Raw genomic sequence first — 16,197 nt, 5'->3', positions numbered from 1 at the left:
ATTTCATACTAATGTGGTGCTAAACATGTCAAATTCCATGCTAAATGCAGTGTGAATGATATAAAAAAATATGATCTAATTAGCATTTATCACATATCCACACACTTAAGAATTTACTTGTCCTTAAGCAAATAAAATTGATAAAAATAGAATACATGATAAATGCTTGATCTCAGGTCTCTAAGTGTGGAGGTTCAGTAGTACGGGGAAACAATCAAACGCGAGGTAGGATGGTTATTACTCTGTAAAGAGTACTTTACTCTACAACAAAAAGTACTTTCCCAAGTGTCGGTCTCCTGGTCCATTATCTATGTAAAAAAACTTTTATTTAGGGTTTTGTTCAGTCTTACTCTTAGGGGCCGTTTGGTTCGCGGTATTGTAGAAAGATTACCACGTGTTACGTGGTAATCTGAAAATATTACCATGTTTGGCATTGCACCGGTGGTAATGTGGATGGTAATATCACATTACCAACTTATAAATATTATCAAGAAAGTGGTAATCCTATTACCACCAAATTTGGTGTCTATCTTGGATTACCATGGTAATCTTATAACTTTTTATATTTTAACAAATTGATTACCATGACAACCAAACACGGTAATGAACTATTCCCGGTAATAAGAGTTTCCAACCAAACATAGTTATATTAAATTACCACAATATTTCCAACCATATAACATTCACACTCATATTACCATGGTAATCTCATTACGTGGTAATATGTCATTACCACGAACCAAACGACCCCTTACAGTTTTCATAATTTTTATGCATGATTACCCTTTCTTCTTTTCTTTTCGTTTCTTTTTTTATTTTTTTCTCTTAGTTAGTAGCTTTCATAGTTCCCAGGAAACATTCCTCTCTCCAACTAGGGTATAAACTTTGTATCCGACTTGTTGGGAGTGACTACGCACTTAGCTCTTTCTATTGTACATATACCTTAACTTAGATTAATAAAGTAAGTACTGATCATATCCCCATTATAAAACAACACTCACTAGATAGCCATAAGGAGCAAGGTGTACTCAAGAGGGTCACAAGATAGAGCAAAGACTCGCAGAGCAATTAAACTCTCGAGAGGCAATGAGAGAATTGCTAATCTAATGTATCATGTCCCTAGACCAAAGAAATCTAACAAGTAAGTGCAATGCCTTCAAAGACCAACACTAGCATGTGTATAAAATATAAGCACCATTTTTGAAAAATTTTGCAATATAGTATGATATAGTGTAATATAGCACAAAATTCACAGTATAGTATAAAGAAAAGCAATCATACACTCCCTCCCCATACTTAAAGAAGTACATTGTCCCCAATGTATGCATTCATGCACAAGTGTAGTGAAATATGATTGTAAATAAAAATAAAAAGAGTGTATCATTACTAGTAATTCCCTGATTTCTTAGTTGGGCCAATTAAGGCGATGAAGTTACCCTTGTACAAGCTTATGAGTTTTTATAGGCCAAAAGAGAGCACCTGAGCACAAGTGGAGTGATTAAATACAAGAATAAACTAAAATACTTTAAAATATTGTAAAGTAAATACAATATGATCATAAGTAAGTACAAAAGTAGTAGGGTAAGCGCCCTTTACTGAAATAAAATGTACAATGTACTGAAAATGAAAATACAAAAGTGGTGAATGAAAAGAAAATTAGGGCGGTGGATGTTGGTTGGGGAAATCTGGCTTTGTGTATGGCCGGTAGAGGACGGGTGGTATCAGTAAAATGTAAGGAGACTCCAGTGCCACTGGAGCTATATCAGTCGGTGAAGTAGGCGTTAGAGTGGTCAGAGTAGACACTCGATCCTCACTTGACCCTCCTCTAGAGCTGGTGGAACTAATGGAATCAATATAGTAGTAGGTAGAGGAGGATGAGCAGCACCAACAACAGCAAGATTTGTAGCCGGGATTGGGGGATCTATAGTGGCAGTGGTCTGAGGGAGAGACTCCTCATCATTCGAAGACTTAGAGTCAAACCCATGGACCACCCGGAATTGCACTTTATAGGGTGTATCCTGCCAGTCAATCATGCATAATGGCCGGAGCATGGTGACCCCGAGCTGCTGCATGCCCCCTACATGGGGCAGGCATGTGCAGTGATAGATCAGTCGAAGCCATCTTGAAAGCATGGTGATGTAAGGACCAAGAAATATGGTCGCCAAGTGGGGATCATGAGACTGATGTCTCAACTAGGAAGCTATCATGTGGCCAATGTCATTCGGCTCCCTGGCCACCATGCTCCACAGGAAATATAGATCTCGGAGGTTCGCAACCCTTGTGTTGTTTCCTTTCCGAGTCAGCATTCGCGATAGGATAGCATGTAGGTACCGAAATGCCAATTGTCCTAGGGCAAATACCTTCGAGGTCCCATATGTGTAAGTCTTGTGGCCCCGAAGTATTTGGTTCTATACCTAATCTAGGCTCAGGTGGACAGACAGGTTGATGTGGAGCTATGAGTACGACCCTGTGTGAGTGTCCTCCACGTCTAGTAACCCTATCCTCACAGAAAAATCTGTGTAGAACATCATGTACTCCTTCCTAAACATTTGAAAACTGATAGTCTCCCTGATGCCCCAGGATAATGATGGTACGATCGAGCTCAAAAGAGTCATAACCTCCATTGTGAGCTCCTAGTACATTGGCTCATTGATACCGAAGAATTGATCCCAGCCCTGAACAGAAATAAGGTCCAATACATCATCGGTGAGACCTATGAGCTTAAGTGTTAGCCAATCTATCTGATGCCCCTTGACAAATCTCTGATCTTTGAGCCTTCTATAATGGGCTCTGTGCTCAGGATCCCCAAACCTCAAAACTACAGGCCAAGAAGACTCTCCGGTCTTCTTTTTATTGTCCTATGCCTGTGGACCATTAGTAGTTCTCTTTTGACCCATATCCTGTAATTCAAAAAGAATACAAAAAGTCAAACAATAGAATATGAAAAATGTAATGCATGAATGGACAATAGTTGCAAAACGGGTACATCACGGCTGTTATGAGACCATAACAGTCTTAACATACCCATTATCAAGACCATGATGATTCTCTATATGAGTACATCTAGCATACAACAACCCACTATGTTAATTAGCAGCTCTGTTGTGCACTATGCTAGGTTCACCACAAGTGCATAATGCCTATGATGCATCCATTATGTATTATAATGGCCAATGATCAGCTGATAATGGCCAACCCCTTTGCCAGGTGTTGCTAGGAAAAGATGAGAAGGAAAAATTTTATAACGGCCTTACAACGGGCGGACAATGACTTTTTTGGCTCATCTCTCCCTTGATTCGGTATTTGAACACAATGGTTATCACCATTGTTCTTTGAAGAACGGCCGTTATGATGCTCGACCATGATGAAAAATTTCATGTAACGGCATATTTAGATTGAAATTCATATAAACACAATCACCAAGCATCACTAAACTATTTCATGCCATTTATACGTCGTAAAATAGAGATTTAAAAGGTTTAGGATGGTTCTTACAAAATCGGCCGAAAAGAGAAGGTTGTCCATGGTGAAAATCAACAAAATGTGGTGCTAAATCCAGTTGAGACAAGTCGAATGCTTCTCGGAATCACTAAATAATCATCAGGGAGGGTTCTACAGTGAAGTTGAAGAGAGAAAGTTAGGTTTGGAATGAGAAATGCCAAAAGTCGGCCATTAGTGACTCTATATTACCTTATAATGGGGTTAATAACGATAGGACAATGGCCATTGTTCATTTTGTTTAGCTCATAAGGCACCATGACCATTACAATCCTGCTTTGGGGTCGTTGTCAACTCAGTTAGGGCTAAAAAAATTTTAATTGTTGGCAACAGCCATTTTAGGGCTTGTTATGCTCACAATAGCCTCACCACGGGTGTGGTAAGACTGTGTCAGAACTTTGAAATATTGAGAGAAATAGTATGCTTTGTGAAATGGTCGTGATATATCATCATAATTATGATCACTGGCATTGCAAGCCCGTGACAGACTTACTCGAATTTTCCAAAATAGCATAACTCGCTGCCGCTGCATCACCACAGGTGTATAACTGGTTAACCACCCCCGTTGTGATACTTACAATGAAAATATAAGGATTTTCCTTGTGTAAAATGACATTAAAGCAGTTCCTAATAATAGTATTAGATTGCACAATCATATTATACTTATAGAATTTACTAAAGCAGAGTCATCTTCACACCACTAAATTAAATACCACTTTTTATTCAATTACTAGAGGATTAAAACTAAAACTAAATAAACTAAATGAACTAATGCATAGAAAACTACTTGGGCTACCTCCAAAGAAGCCCTTGTTTTACATCATGAGCCTAACATATTTACTTTTACCTCGATATGGTTTTGAGAGGTCTAATTCTTCTCCCTTATTAGTCCAATCACTTTCCCCAAAATAGTACTTTAAACGATGACCATTTACCTTAATTGTACCTCTTTCAAGGTGATTTATCTCTACAACACCATACGGAAAAACAACCTCAGTCTTGAATTAAAAAGGTCCATTTCTCAAAACATCCTACCGTGTAGATCTCGACATTTTTCGTAGATAGTCATCCACTATTCAAAACATCCTACCGCATGTGAGCTTTCTCTTTCTCCCATTTTAACTCTGTATAAGAGTTTTTCAAGGAATGTGTCATCAATGTCTTCGTCCCCCAATGACTTCTTCTCAGGATCTTCTAGCCTAGATAGATGGTCGGTGGCCAAGTTCTTTGCTCCTCTCTTGTCCTTGATCTCCACATCCAATTCCTTTCGAGCATATGATCTATAGACAGCATAGGAAAATGGTCTTTTCGAGTGGTGTCATTCAATTTCCTATCACTTGCATTGGACTTACCCATGCACTATCTGAAATCGGATAGATGATACCTGCATCCAAAAGTTTCATTACCTCTATTGATAAGTGTTGTGTATAAGTAATACGAAGTATTCTTTTCTTACATTGAGCATTACATTTCTCAGATTTTATTGTTTATTCGAGTGTATATGTGTTCTTTTGTGCATTTAGGGTTTTGAGATAATTGGTGAAGAAAGGAACCAAAAGTAGATCGTAGATGCATCTGTTAATGAAGTCTTGGAGTGAACAAATGTGAAGACACAAGTTGTGGTCAAAGACATGTGAGTGTGTGCCAATCTCCATTGTGCTCCGGCGAACACACAAATTGGAGGGGCACCAAGGCAGTCACACTCATATGTTTCAACTTGTGCAATACTAGCAAGATCTTCGTCAATGTGGTTTTATTGAAGAAGCGATGCGATCTACCACATGAATGTGTGCCCATTCATGTGGCCTAGATAAAAAGAATGGATTCAGGAGTATTCCGGCGAAGTACCGAAGCAGTTTATTGTAGCAAATCACTATAGCAGTTATTGTTCACAACGCGTGGTTAAACTCATGTCTGCAAATCCACACAGCCATGTGGATGCCCGATTCCAGCCCCTATAAATACCGTGATTTGAGGCCTTTTTGGGGATTCCTTTCCTAATCTTTTCTCATCTTTTTCCCATCTTTGGAGGTGCTTGAGACTAGGGTTTAGAGAGGCTTTGGCTAGGTCTTGGGAGTGGTTCTACGGCCTTCAACATTGCATTTCTTTGGAAGAGAGTTATTGCGGGAGCTTTCGTTGGCATCAATTCGGCAAGATGTACCCTAGGCTTGATGAGGGAACCCTTGGAGAAGACGAGGCAGTTCCATAAGACCATCGATACGGACGACAAGGGGGTTTTATCAATGGATAGCATGCTTTTATTTTCGATTTCATTGTTGATTGTGTCTTGCTCCATGGAGAGCTAAACCTCTAGTGGGTGCTTGGACTTGTAAATCCTAGGATGATTTTGTTTCTTTGACACTTGTTTTGCTTCTTTAATTGATGTTTTAATTGAGTTCCAACCTTGAATGTTTATTGCATTTATTTTCCCTTAAGAGCGACAGTAGGATTGAGAATCTATCTTGGTAATCCTTATGGATGTGTGACACACCATGAGGGTTAGACAAAGCAAGGTTGGAGAGGGTTGAGAGGGTGAGTCGAGAGGTAGCGGAACGTCCCTTTCCCTTTCGATGTGATTTATCCTACCTCCACATTCCAAGAGTTCTTTGTGGTCATAATAGAGTGAAGTGCTAAGAGACAAACTCCGCTGGGGCTTAGTTGCGCAAGTAATAGAGTGAAGCATTGAAGTAATCCTTAGTACTGGGGCTTAATTGTGACTATGGGTCTTTTGTATGGACCAAAGGGTTAGATCTATGTTAGGGAATAGGGTTTATCACTTGGAGTGCCCAGATCTTCATGCAACCCCACACAGTGTGAGGCGTCGAGAGTATCCCTTTCCGCTGGGGCATAGTGTGAGGGTTAGTCACAGTTGACCTTAGGTTTGGGACCGTATGTCTTAGAATTTCCACGACTCATTAGACATCAGTTAGGAGGCATAATGGGGAGTCTTGCACTTGAAACAATAGTCCTAGGGTGAGCAATGTTCGGGTCCGCCAGTTTCTATCGATTACCTTTGCTTATTTTTATTACGTCTCTTTCTTCTTTTCTTTATTTTTATTTGCATTGATATTGTTCACACATACTTCTAATTGTTTTCACTATAGTTAAATAGCAATACTTGTGTTTCTGAGCACTATTCCCTGTGGATACGATTACCCATTCACTGGGATACTTTATTACTTCAATAACCCGTGTACTTGTGGTACACACACGCAAGGGGTGTGCCAAGTTTTTGGCGCCGTTGTCGGGGAATAGGCATTTTGGAAGCATTTTGCACTTTGCTATTTTAAGTATTCATCACTTGTTCTACTTCACACTTTCTTATTCTTCCATCGTTATGATTTATTTTTCTTTCTTTTATTGAAGCTCCAGCTTTTGACTCTAGGAAATCCTTCAACATTGGTTGAAGGTGATCCGGATATTTTAAGAGGAATTCATAGAAAGGGAAAAGAACCTGTGCAAGAACAGCCAAATCAAGCTGAAATAGAAGGTGAAGGATCTGATAATATGGCAGAACAGATTGAGCAGCAGAGGGCGCTCTCAGATTAGGCAAGACCCGCAGTTCTTGGCACGCAGTCTAGTATTATGCGGCCACAGATTATAGCTCAAAGTTTTAAGCTCAAACCAGGCTTCATCCAGATGTTATAGCAGTCAGTATAGTTTAATGGTTTGGCCGATGAGGATCCAGACAATCATATTGAGAACTTCTTCGAAGTGTGGGACATGCTCAAAAATAATATTGTTACGGATGACGCTATCAAGTTGAAAAGCCTTCCCATTTTCCTCGAAAGGGAGAGTAAAGCAATGGCTACATTCATTACCTATAGCATAGATCACTACTTGGGAGGAGATGGTAGAAGCTTTTCTTGCCCGATATTTCTCTCCTGAAAAAATCTGCGAAGTTTAGAATATCCTCTTTTGTGCAAACAAATTTGGAGTCTCTTTTTGAGACATGGGATAGGTTCAAGGAGCTTCTGCGGAAATGTCCTCAACATGGGTTCACCGAGTGGATGATTATTCAAACTTTCAATAGTGGGTTGAACACAAGCACGAAGCAGTTACTTGATGCTGTAGTAGGAGGTACTTTAGAAAGCAAGATTCCTGAAGAAGCCTGACATTTTATTGAAGAAATGGCTATGAACAGTTATCAGTGGAACACACGAGACAAAAAGAAGGTAGCCAGACTTCATGAGATTGATGCAATCACATCATTAGTGGCCCAGGTTGAATCATCGAGCAAGAAGTTAGACACTCTAACTTCTCCTAGAGGGGTGGCAGTGATGAGTTACACTGGGTGTGGGGGAGGACATGCTCCATCTGATTGCTCGATTTCTATTGGTGGTACCACTTCAGTGGAATAGGTTGATTTTGTAGGTAATGCAATGGGAGATCAAGGAAATCCGTATAGCAACACCTACAATCCGGGGTGGAGAAGCCACCCAAACCTTTCTTCGAGTAATCAAGGGCAGCAGAAGGCTATGGCACCACGAGTTTCCAACAACAACAACTGACATCATCTTTTATTTCATAAATTATATTTTCCCCCTTGTTGATGTCTTTTGTCTATACACTGTCAATTCCAATAAAGTCCTCTATGACGTTGCTCATTGTTCTCTCTTTTGTTTCCCCTATTATCATGAATTCCATTATCTCTTCCTGTTGTCTATAGTGAATGTTGAGTATAGGGAGCTGCTCAACTGCATTGATGTATTGTGCATCAGGTTTCTATATTGATCAAGCAGGGCTAGTACCCTCTCCAACTAACCTCTCATACCTTCCATGAAAAGACAAATATTCATAGTATTATGTAGTAATGGTACAAAAAAGTGATAAATTGAGTTGACTAAATTAAATACAAAAGATTAAATGGTTAAACCCTAAGTTACAAGTTTTAATAGAGTTTCTCGACTAAGCGCTCCCCGGTAAGGACGCCAAAAACTTGACGGACACTTTATGTGTGATGTTAAATATGTACAAGTGTAAACATGCGAATATGCAATTAGTATTACAATTAGTCATCAGGTAATACCTCGTGGGGTAGCACAATTAGAGAATCATTAAGTACAATTGGAAGGAGTCTAGAGGTTGTATGATAGTTATCTTAAGTATTACTTATCGTTGACATTTAATGTGACAATCGTGTTCTAGAATTAGACTGGGAGAATTCAAAGGCCTACTAGTCTGAAATCACTTGGCAACTGATTGCTTCCCCGCAAGTGTACGGGATCGCCAAGTAATACCTCGTGTAAGAACACAAGAATCATATTCCACGGGGCTAAGGAGCTCCTATTTTTCCTTCACAACCTATTATCTAACCTAACATCTTAAGCAAGGAGAATTAATCTAATAAATGCAAGACAATAAATAAAATATGGTTATATGAACTAAAGAACAAGACAAGTGATTGCAAGAGCTACAATAATATGCAAAGGCCTATGGATGTGGATCCCCTTGAGGGGTCACCATGATACATGGATGAACAATAAAACATAGCAAGGGAGATTTAGACCGATGAATCTCAAGATTAGATCAACCCCGATTTCTCGGCGATTGAACCCTAATCCCATACGAATGTTAATTGGAATTTCTCCCTAACTAACATCCCTACGATTGCATTAAGTACAAGGAAATCCCAAGATAAAGGTATACTTACTATAAGTATACCCTTATGAATCGGAGGGCTACCAACATCCAATTTCTCGGCATGCCGATACAAGTAAACCCCTTTTAGTTTATTAATGATCTAATACATACGAGTAGGTCACATCTACATGTATAACTCAATAAAGAACTACAGATCTCTCTATCGAGTAATTCTTGGCATGAAGAATAATGAACTAAATCATAAATCAACCCAAGCATTTCAATTAAGTGTAAAACATCTAAAATACATGATACCCCCTCCCCCAAGGTTCACCAACACCCGGTAGCCTTGGGGGTCTAGTGTGACATCATCCAACTAATAACAACAAAATCAAGAAAAAAAATAGAATGAGTTCATAGATGATACTCCCTAGATGAAATGATGGAGAAGGAGATGGAAATCCGGTCGAATGAGCTTCCCCCATCCAAGAAGTGCCGAATGACGCTTCCCCTAGCTGAAGGCCGCTCCACAGTCCTTGATCCTTCCTTCCTTTGTGGTAAATCTCTCCCTTTGATGATGATGCTTTTGCCTCCTTCTCTAGCCTCAAAATGTCACCTCTCCAAGATTTCTTCATTTCTTCCCTTCTTCTCTTCCAAGTGGTGGCTGCCCAAAAGTCCTTTATCTTGCCCTAGAAATGTGATTTTATACCCCCAATGTATACAAGCCATATGGGGGTCGTATAGATGTCACATGGAGCTCAAAACCTTCAAGATTCGAGGCATACTGGGTCAATACCGAGGTTGATACCAGGGTCAATACCGAGCTGCATTGAGGCCGTATGACTTAAAACAACATTTTGTCCGGAAAAAGCTCCATGTGCGAGACCTGGTTTTCTTCTCTTTTTCACCCTAATCATGTCCTTGTGTTCTCCGTGGCTTGTTCATGCCCTACTAAGAAAATAATACAGAATTAAACATAAAACGGTACCATTCCTACAAAAATACATGCTAAGTGTATAAAATACATGTACTAAAATATGTACATTTAGACACTTATCAAATATCCCCACACCTAAGCGTTTGCTTGTACCCAAGCAAACAAATCATGAAAAACAAAGAGAATGATAAGTGGCTAAATGTATCACCTCCGGCTCAAATAAATACAAGCATCTACAAGCAATGGATAATGATATACAGATGTTGAGTTACAAACAGTAAACATAATAGAAAGATCCTGTCTCACCTCTTATATGTCTGTGCCATGTGTGTGAATCTTCTATCTCATTTGCCATGATTTGGTCTAGCCTACTGACTTCAATCAGTACAACTCTAGATGCCAATCACTCCACATACAAAGAGTACTAAGTCTTAAAATGTTAAGTGCTACTTCAATGAACAAGTGGGATCCTTCTAACTCATAAACTTGAAACTAAATCCCTTTTTCTTCTCAAAACCTCTGGTAGGCTGTCAAAAAGATCACTAGGGTTTTTATTTTCATTTCATTTCTTTTTTTTTCGAGTCCAACTAAAGTAGACTACACAAAAATTCTTTTTGGAGGGTGCACATGCTGGTTATGCACAAGAGTCAACCAACGACTTGATTACATTCTACATAGACGTATTCATGCTTCATTAGCAGATGAATACTGACATTGACTCTTTTTTTTTTCTTTTTTTTTCACATTCACCCTAGATTATGTCTTCAGACTACTCTACATGCCATAAAACTAGGGCTAGCTCAACAAGACTTAGAAGTTCTTAAGAGTTCATTAAAAGATAGAACTTAGTGTTCTAAGGCCAAGTACTCAAAATTGTGTGTTAAGCATACAAGAGAGTTAGAGTAGTCAAGTTGGCAATTCCTAGGGCATCAACACAAGATTCTGTGCACAAGACAATACTAGAGGTGAAATAGGATTCAAGAAAGAATAACAATATGTAACTCACATCAATCAATAATCCAAGCTAGAAGAATCTTAAAATAATGAACAAGCCATCATGGGTAACACTAGCATGCAAACAATGACCCCAAATACATGAAATACACCCATTCCCACACTTAGTGTTGTACATTGTCCCCAATGTGTACTAATCATGAAAAGCATGGTAGAATAAGCAATGAAAATAATAGAGGAGGGTGGAAACAAACTTCCCCAGTTAATCAAGTGTAATTGGCAAAGTGTGACCCAAACACAAAGTATGGCGAGCTATACATGTTGGGTTCGGTCTCCATTAAATATGGAGAAGCTCACAAAGTTCCCTCAATGCCCTACAACACAAAAAGGGACGTCATCATTCCTAAGAAAAATTTAATTGCAAAGATTAAACATTAGGGAGTAGTCAAACACACATACTAGATAAAAGTAATTAAAGTTCTACACAAGGTTGGTAGAACATAACCCTTTCCAACTTATTAGTACCAAACAAACACACGTGCAGAAAGTAAAACAAAGCAACAAACAAAGGAAATAAAACAAATGTCCATGCTCAAAAGTGAAACTGATCGTCAAAAGCTACTACGGGAGGTGGTGCAATGGTGCAAGAAGCAGAAGTGGTATGCAAGGATGACCCACGAGAGGAGATGACAAACTGATTGAAGTTCTCTATGAGCTAACCTCATGCCTCGCGCTGCTCGTGATGTATGGCCTTAATGTCATCCTCTATTACCTTGAGCCGAGTGTCGAAGTCTGGTGGGAATGAGGTACCAGGAGTGGGATGAGTAGGTGACTCTTCAGACTCTAACTCTATCTCAACTGGTTCGTGATGACTGGATCATCCCATGGTCGAGTGTCGGGCAAGTCTGTATTTGCTACCTTTCTTTTCTAATAATCCTATTGCCCCTAGGATGGCTGCTCTAAGGGGTGCCACATCCCCGACAATGGTCATACCTCGAGTGCGGTCCGTCAAGTTCATATTGCAAATCAACCTAGTGATGTATGGCCCTACAAAGATGGCTCCCAATCGAACACACTGCCGTTTGATGGATGAATGCTACAGCCACAAGGTACCCAGGATAAAGAGGATGCTGCTTAAGAATACCATACATGGTGCATAAGTCTAATTGTGTAACCACCCTAGTACTGCCCATGCAATCCCCAATAGAATGAGCGATAAGAGCATGTGCATATCTGTACATGGGGTTCACCATACGGGTTGCTTTCTGAGTGTTCTTAGTGTTACTAGCTGCTAGGGCAGTCCAGTACTGGTTTGCATTCATGTGTGGTGGGAAACAAACTTGTAGTTGGCCGAATGCGAATGGCATCATGCCAATGAATTCGCCATCATAAATCGCTAAGTACTTTGCGAACTCGAAGTGATTCATTTCATGAGACCTTCCAAAGGCTTGAAAACGGATGACTCCTTGTCTTCGAGCAATGATATTTCTTGCATCTTGGCATTCTTCAAACGTTCTTAAAACTTCCAAAGTAAGTTGATGAAAGGTAGGTTCATCAATTAAGAATAAATTCGCCCAACCATTATGTGACAGTAACTTCTTCACTTGTTCATCTATACTGATTTCCTCCAAAATACCCCATCTATGTGCCAGAATGTGCCAAATTAATGGTTTGGTCTTTAAAATTTTGTATCTTGCCTTGTGAAGAGCATGAGTGAAACGGGGCACTTCGGGGGGTGTGAATCTCGTTCCTTGGACATTTGGAGGCGAGTCTCTTGACGTTTGGCATCCCTACTTCAAGGATAGATCATATCAAGCTTAAAATAATCCAAAACAATTCGAAATGTGGTGCAAAAATTGAAGGAGAACTAAGAAAATTCAATGAATAGGAACCATATGGCCATATAGGAGCCGTATGGACACTATTCATTTTGCAGGCATCTCCCCATGATCATGAAAACCAGAAAAATTATACATAAATTCACATGAAATCACGACCATGATGTTCACACCACAAAAGGCAAGCCACATGCTTGAAGAATCCACAAACAAGACCAAGAAAGCAAGAAAGAAATGAAAAGTATAAAATTAGGGCACCAAAGAACTTACTGATAAAAACTTGAGAAAACTTACGATGGTTTAAAGTGTATTAATTGCGGTTAAGACATAGAGATCTCTTAGATATGTTAACCCCATTTTCTTGGCGGCTAACCTCTAATCTCATACAAGTGTTAATCAGAATCTCTTCTGGATCAACCCACCTATGATTGCAAAGAGTTCAAGGAAATCTCTAATAGGAGTAAATCTAGTATCCTTCCGCTTAAACCTAGCAATGGAGGGCTACCAACACCCGATCTCTCGCGTGTCGGCACAAGAATCCCCTTTCAATCTCTCCTAGATCTAGTACATTTGAGTAGGTCACATCTATGTGTACAACTCATAAAAAAATTTCAGATTTCTCCACAAATGTAATTCTAGACATGAAAGCATGAAAGATTGAATCTCAAACAACCATCAAATTAAATGACTGACAACATCCTAAGTTCTTACACAAGAGTAAACTCTAGTGTTCATCCACATCCAAACACCAAAAAAAGTTAATCCCTCATGATGAGGGATACTTATATAATATATAAGGAAAAGAAAGACAATAAAGAAGCAAGAAAACTCCTTATACGATCTTGATCTCCTTGAATCGGTTAAGCCTCAAATAGTGATGCAATGGTGGCTTAGAACTTCACTCCAACTCCTCCTTTGCCCCTCTCTCTATTGGTGATGATGTGTGCTTATTTCCCACAAAGATCGTCGCCGAAAGATGGCCAGAAGGGCTCAAGGAAGTGTAGTGGTGGCATCCCAAAAGGCCAAGAGGAAGTCCCCTTGTTTTGCCCTCAAAGAAGCTTTTTATAATGCCACAAAACGATGTATACAAGGGTCAATACCGGGTTGCATTGAGGTCGTATGACTTAGGCCAAACTTTCTATCTCAAAAATTCTCCAGCTTCTACAACGACTACTACATTAATTATGCTACAATACATCATCTACAGTACTCCAGCTACAGTAATCTTCTGCAGTGAATGTGCTACATTGCTGTGAGACCTGGTTTTCTTCTCTTTTTCACCCTAATCATATCCTCGTGTTCCTTATGGCTCCTCCATGCTCTACAATATAAATAATACACAATTAAGCATAAAACGGGCATCCATTCCTATAAAAATTCATGCAAAGTGTATAAAATGCATGTACTAAAATATGTACATTTAGACACTTATCAACAACTAGGTTTTAATCTCTTGGAACATAAGATAGAATCTCTTCCATCTCAATCTCCTATGTTTGCCTTAAGTGTGGAAATTCCACGAGAAAGGATAAATCAAAAACTAATCCTAACGGACAATCAATCCCTAATCTAGAGATCTAGCAATACCTAACCTCTTAGAGAGCATGCATAGATCTAACATAGCATGGGTCTCCAAATGTCGGGGCATATTTTCCTTCTACACATTAACATGAATAACATCCAAGCACACATGCAATGATTCACAAAAACTAGAAAGATTTATTGGATTAAACAATCAAGATTCATAAACAATAATCGAGGCACCTGGACATACAATTCTCCTTGAATTATGTTCTTATGGATCATAAAATAAAAAATTAAAATAAGAGAAAACCATAAGTCCAAAAAATAGATAATTTTTCAATAGAATCCCTAAACAAACTTCCTCCAATGGGTCCGCCAAGATTGATGGTGAGAGGATCCCAATATTGCCAAGAACCTCATCTCCATCCTCTCACATCTCAAGAACTCTGGCCATCGTACCTTATTTAGCAAAAGAGTATCCCCGAATTTAGAGAAAACTAGGGTATTTATAGTGATTGGATCTACCACGGCTCCACCACTGGCATTGTGATGCTCGTGGTGAGTAAGTTATTGCTTGGGCTCCAAGTAACATCCTGGCATGGTCTCTAGCCATTGTGTGACTATATCATGGGTGTTGTTGGTTTTCACAACGGCCTTTGTGAGGCCGTTGTGACTTCAGTGTTGCTTCCAATGTTTCCATGTTGCCACGGATTCATAATGGTGGTTTTAAGTAAAGACAACGGGTGTTGTAACTTGTCATCACGCCCATTGTGAGCTGTTGTGAAGTTCTGATTCAGCAACTTTGCCTATTTTGCTTCAAAATGCTCCCGTATTCACTTCTAATTCCTTAAACTAGAAATAAAGGCAGTGGTGAACAAAAGATTGAAATTTCATACTAATGCGGTGAAAAACATGTCAAATTCCATGCTAAATGTAGTGTGAATGATATAAAAAAGATAATCTAATTAGCACTTATCAGGCGTGCAAAGACGCTGCCCTAACATTCATTGCCTCCTTCATGCAGGATGGATTAGCCTCACTCCAATGCCAGGATACACTAACCCACTAGGAAGATCTACTCGTTGTGTAGCACATTCGGTGAGGAGTCATTGTTCAAGTGTCACCAAGGTTCAGGTTTCTCAAGCAGCAATGATCTCAGAAAATGTTAAGATGTAAAAGTTGAGTAAGAGAAGAAGTCACCCTAGGGTTAGGTTTATTGGTCCTTTTATAATGGGAGATCATCCAATGATTTGAAAAAGAACAATTGGAGAGAATCAACTATCAAAGGAAAGAACTTTAGTCAACCTACTTTCTCTGCCCCACTCTTCTGAGAGTGGTGTGCCCACTTAAGGAGATAAGGGTTTGGTCAGTCTTGAATGATGTACTATCAAGTCCTCGCATTATTGGGGTTAGAGAAAGAGGTGCAGGGTATGATGTAGACCGATGGATGGAGCCATCTATTGTCAGTCGAGAAGCAGACATACAAGGATGCCACCCTAGAGGCCCTTAGTACATTTGATGTGGACAGATGGTTGGTGGGATTCGATAAGCCCTAGGCCATCCATTTATAGATCTTATGCGAGTCTTAAAGCTAAAGATATACTCAGTTTGCTCTACTAATGAAGCTATATAACTCAAACTTCACCAGAACCCATTAGTAAAAGCAGTTTCTCATTGACTTTCCACCAGGAGTTGGGCTAACTTCAATTTGGCCTTACATGAGTAGGGGCTGTAATTATCAGCCTGGCCTCACAAAACCCTCATCCTCATCCACCCGGTTCATAGGAATGTACATGCAGTTATCACTCGCTCTTTTGTAGGATGAACTGATTATACATGTACATAGCATGATTGAGCGCTGCC

The 16,197-nt window shown here is 39.5% G+C and overlaps 1 non-coding gene across 1 annotated transcript; it reads right to left on the bottom strand.

The window, feature by feature from the left end:
- Positions 1-7,389: 7,389 nt before the first annotated feature.
- On the bottom strand, positions 7,390-7,498 carry LOC120268134. The gene has a single exon (XR_005538803.1). It is a non-coding gene; the product is annotated as a small nucleolar RNA R71 (small nucleolar RNA).
- Between the last annotated feature and the right edge of the window lie 8,699 nt (positions 7,499-16,197).

The sequence above is a fragment of the Dioscorea cayenensis genome, chromosome 8, assembly GCF_009730915.1.
Source record: "Dioscorea cayenensis subsp. rotundata cultivar TDr96_F1 chromosome 8, TDr96_F1_v2_PseudoChromosome.rev07_lg8_w22 25.fasta, whole genome shotgun sequence".
NCBI lineage: Eukaryota > Viridiplantae > Streptophyta > Magnoliopsida > Dioscoreales > Dioscoreaceae > Dioscorea > Dioscorea cayenensis.
This window is presented reverse-complemented; position numbering and strand designations above follow the sequence as displayed.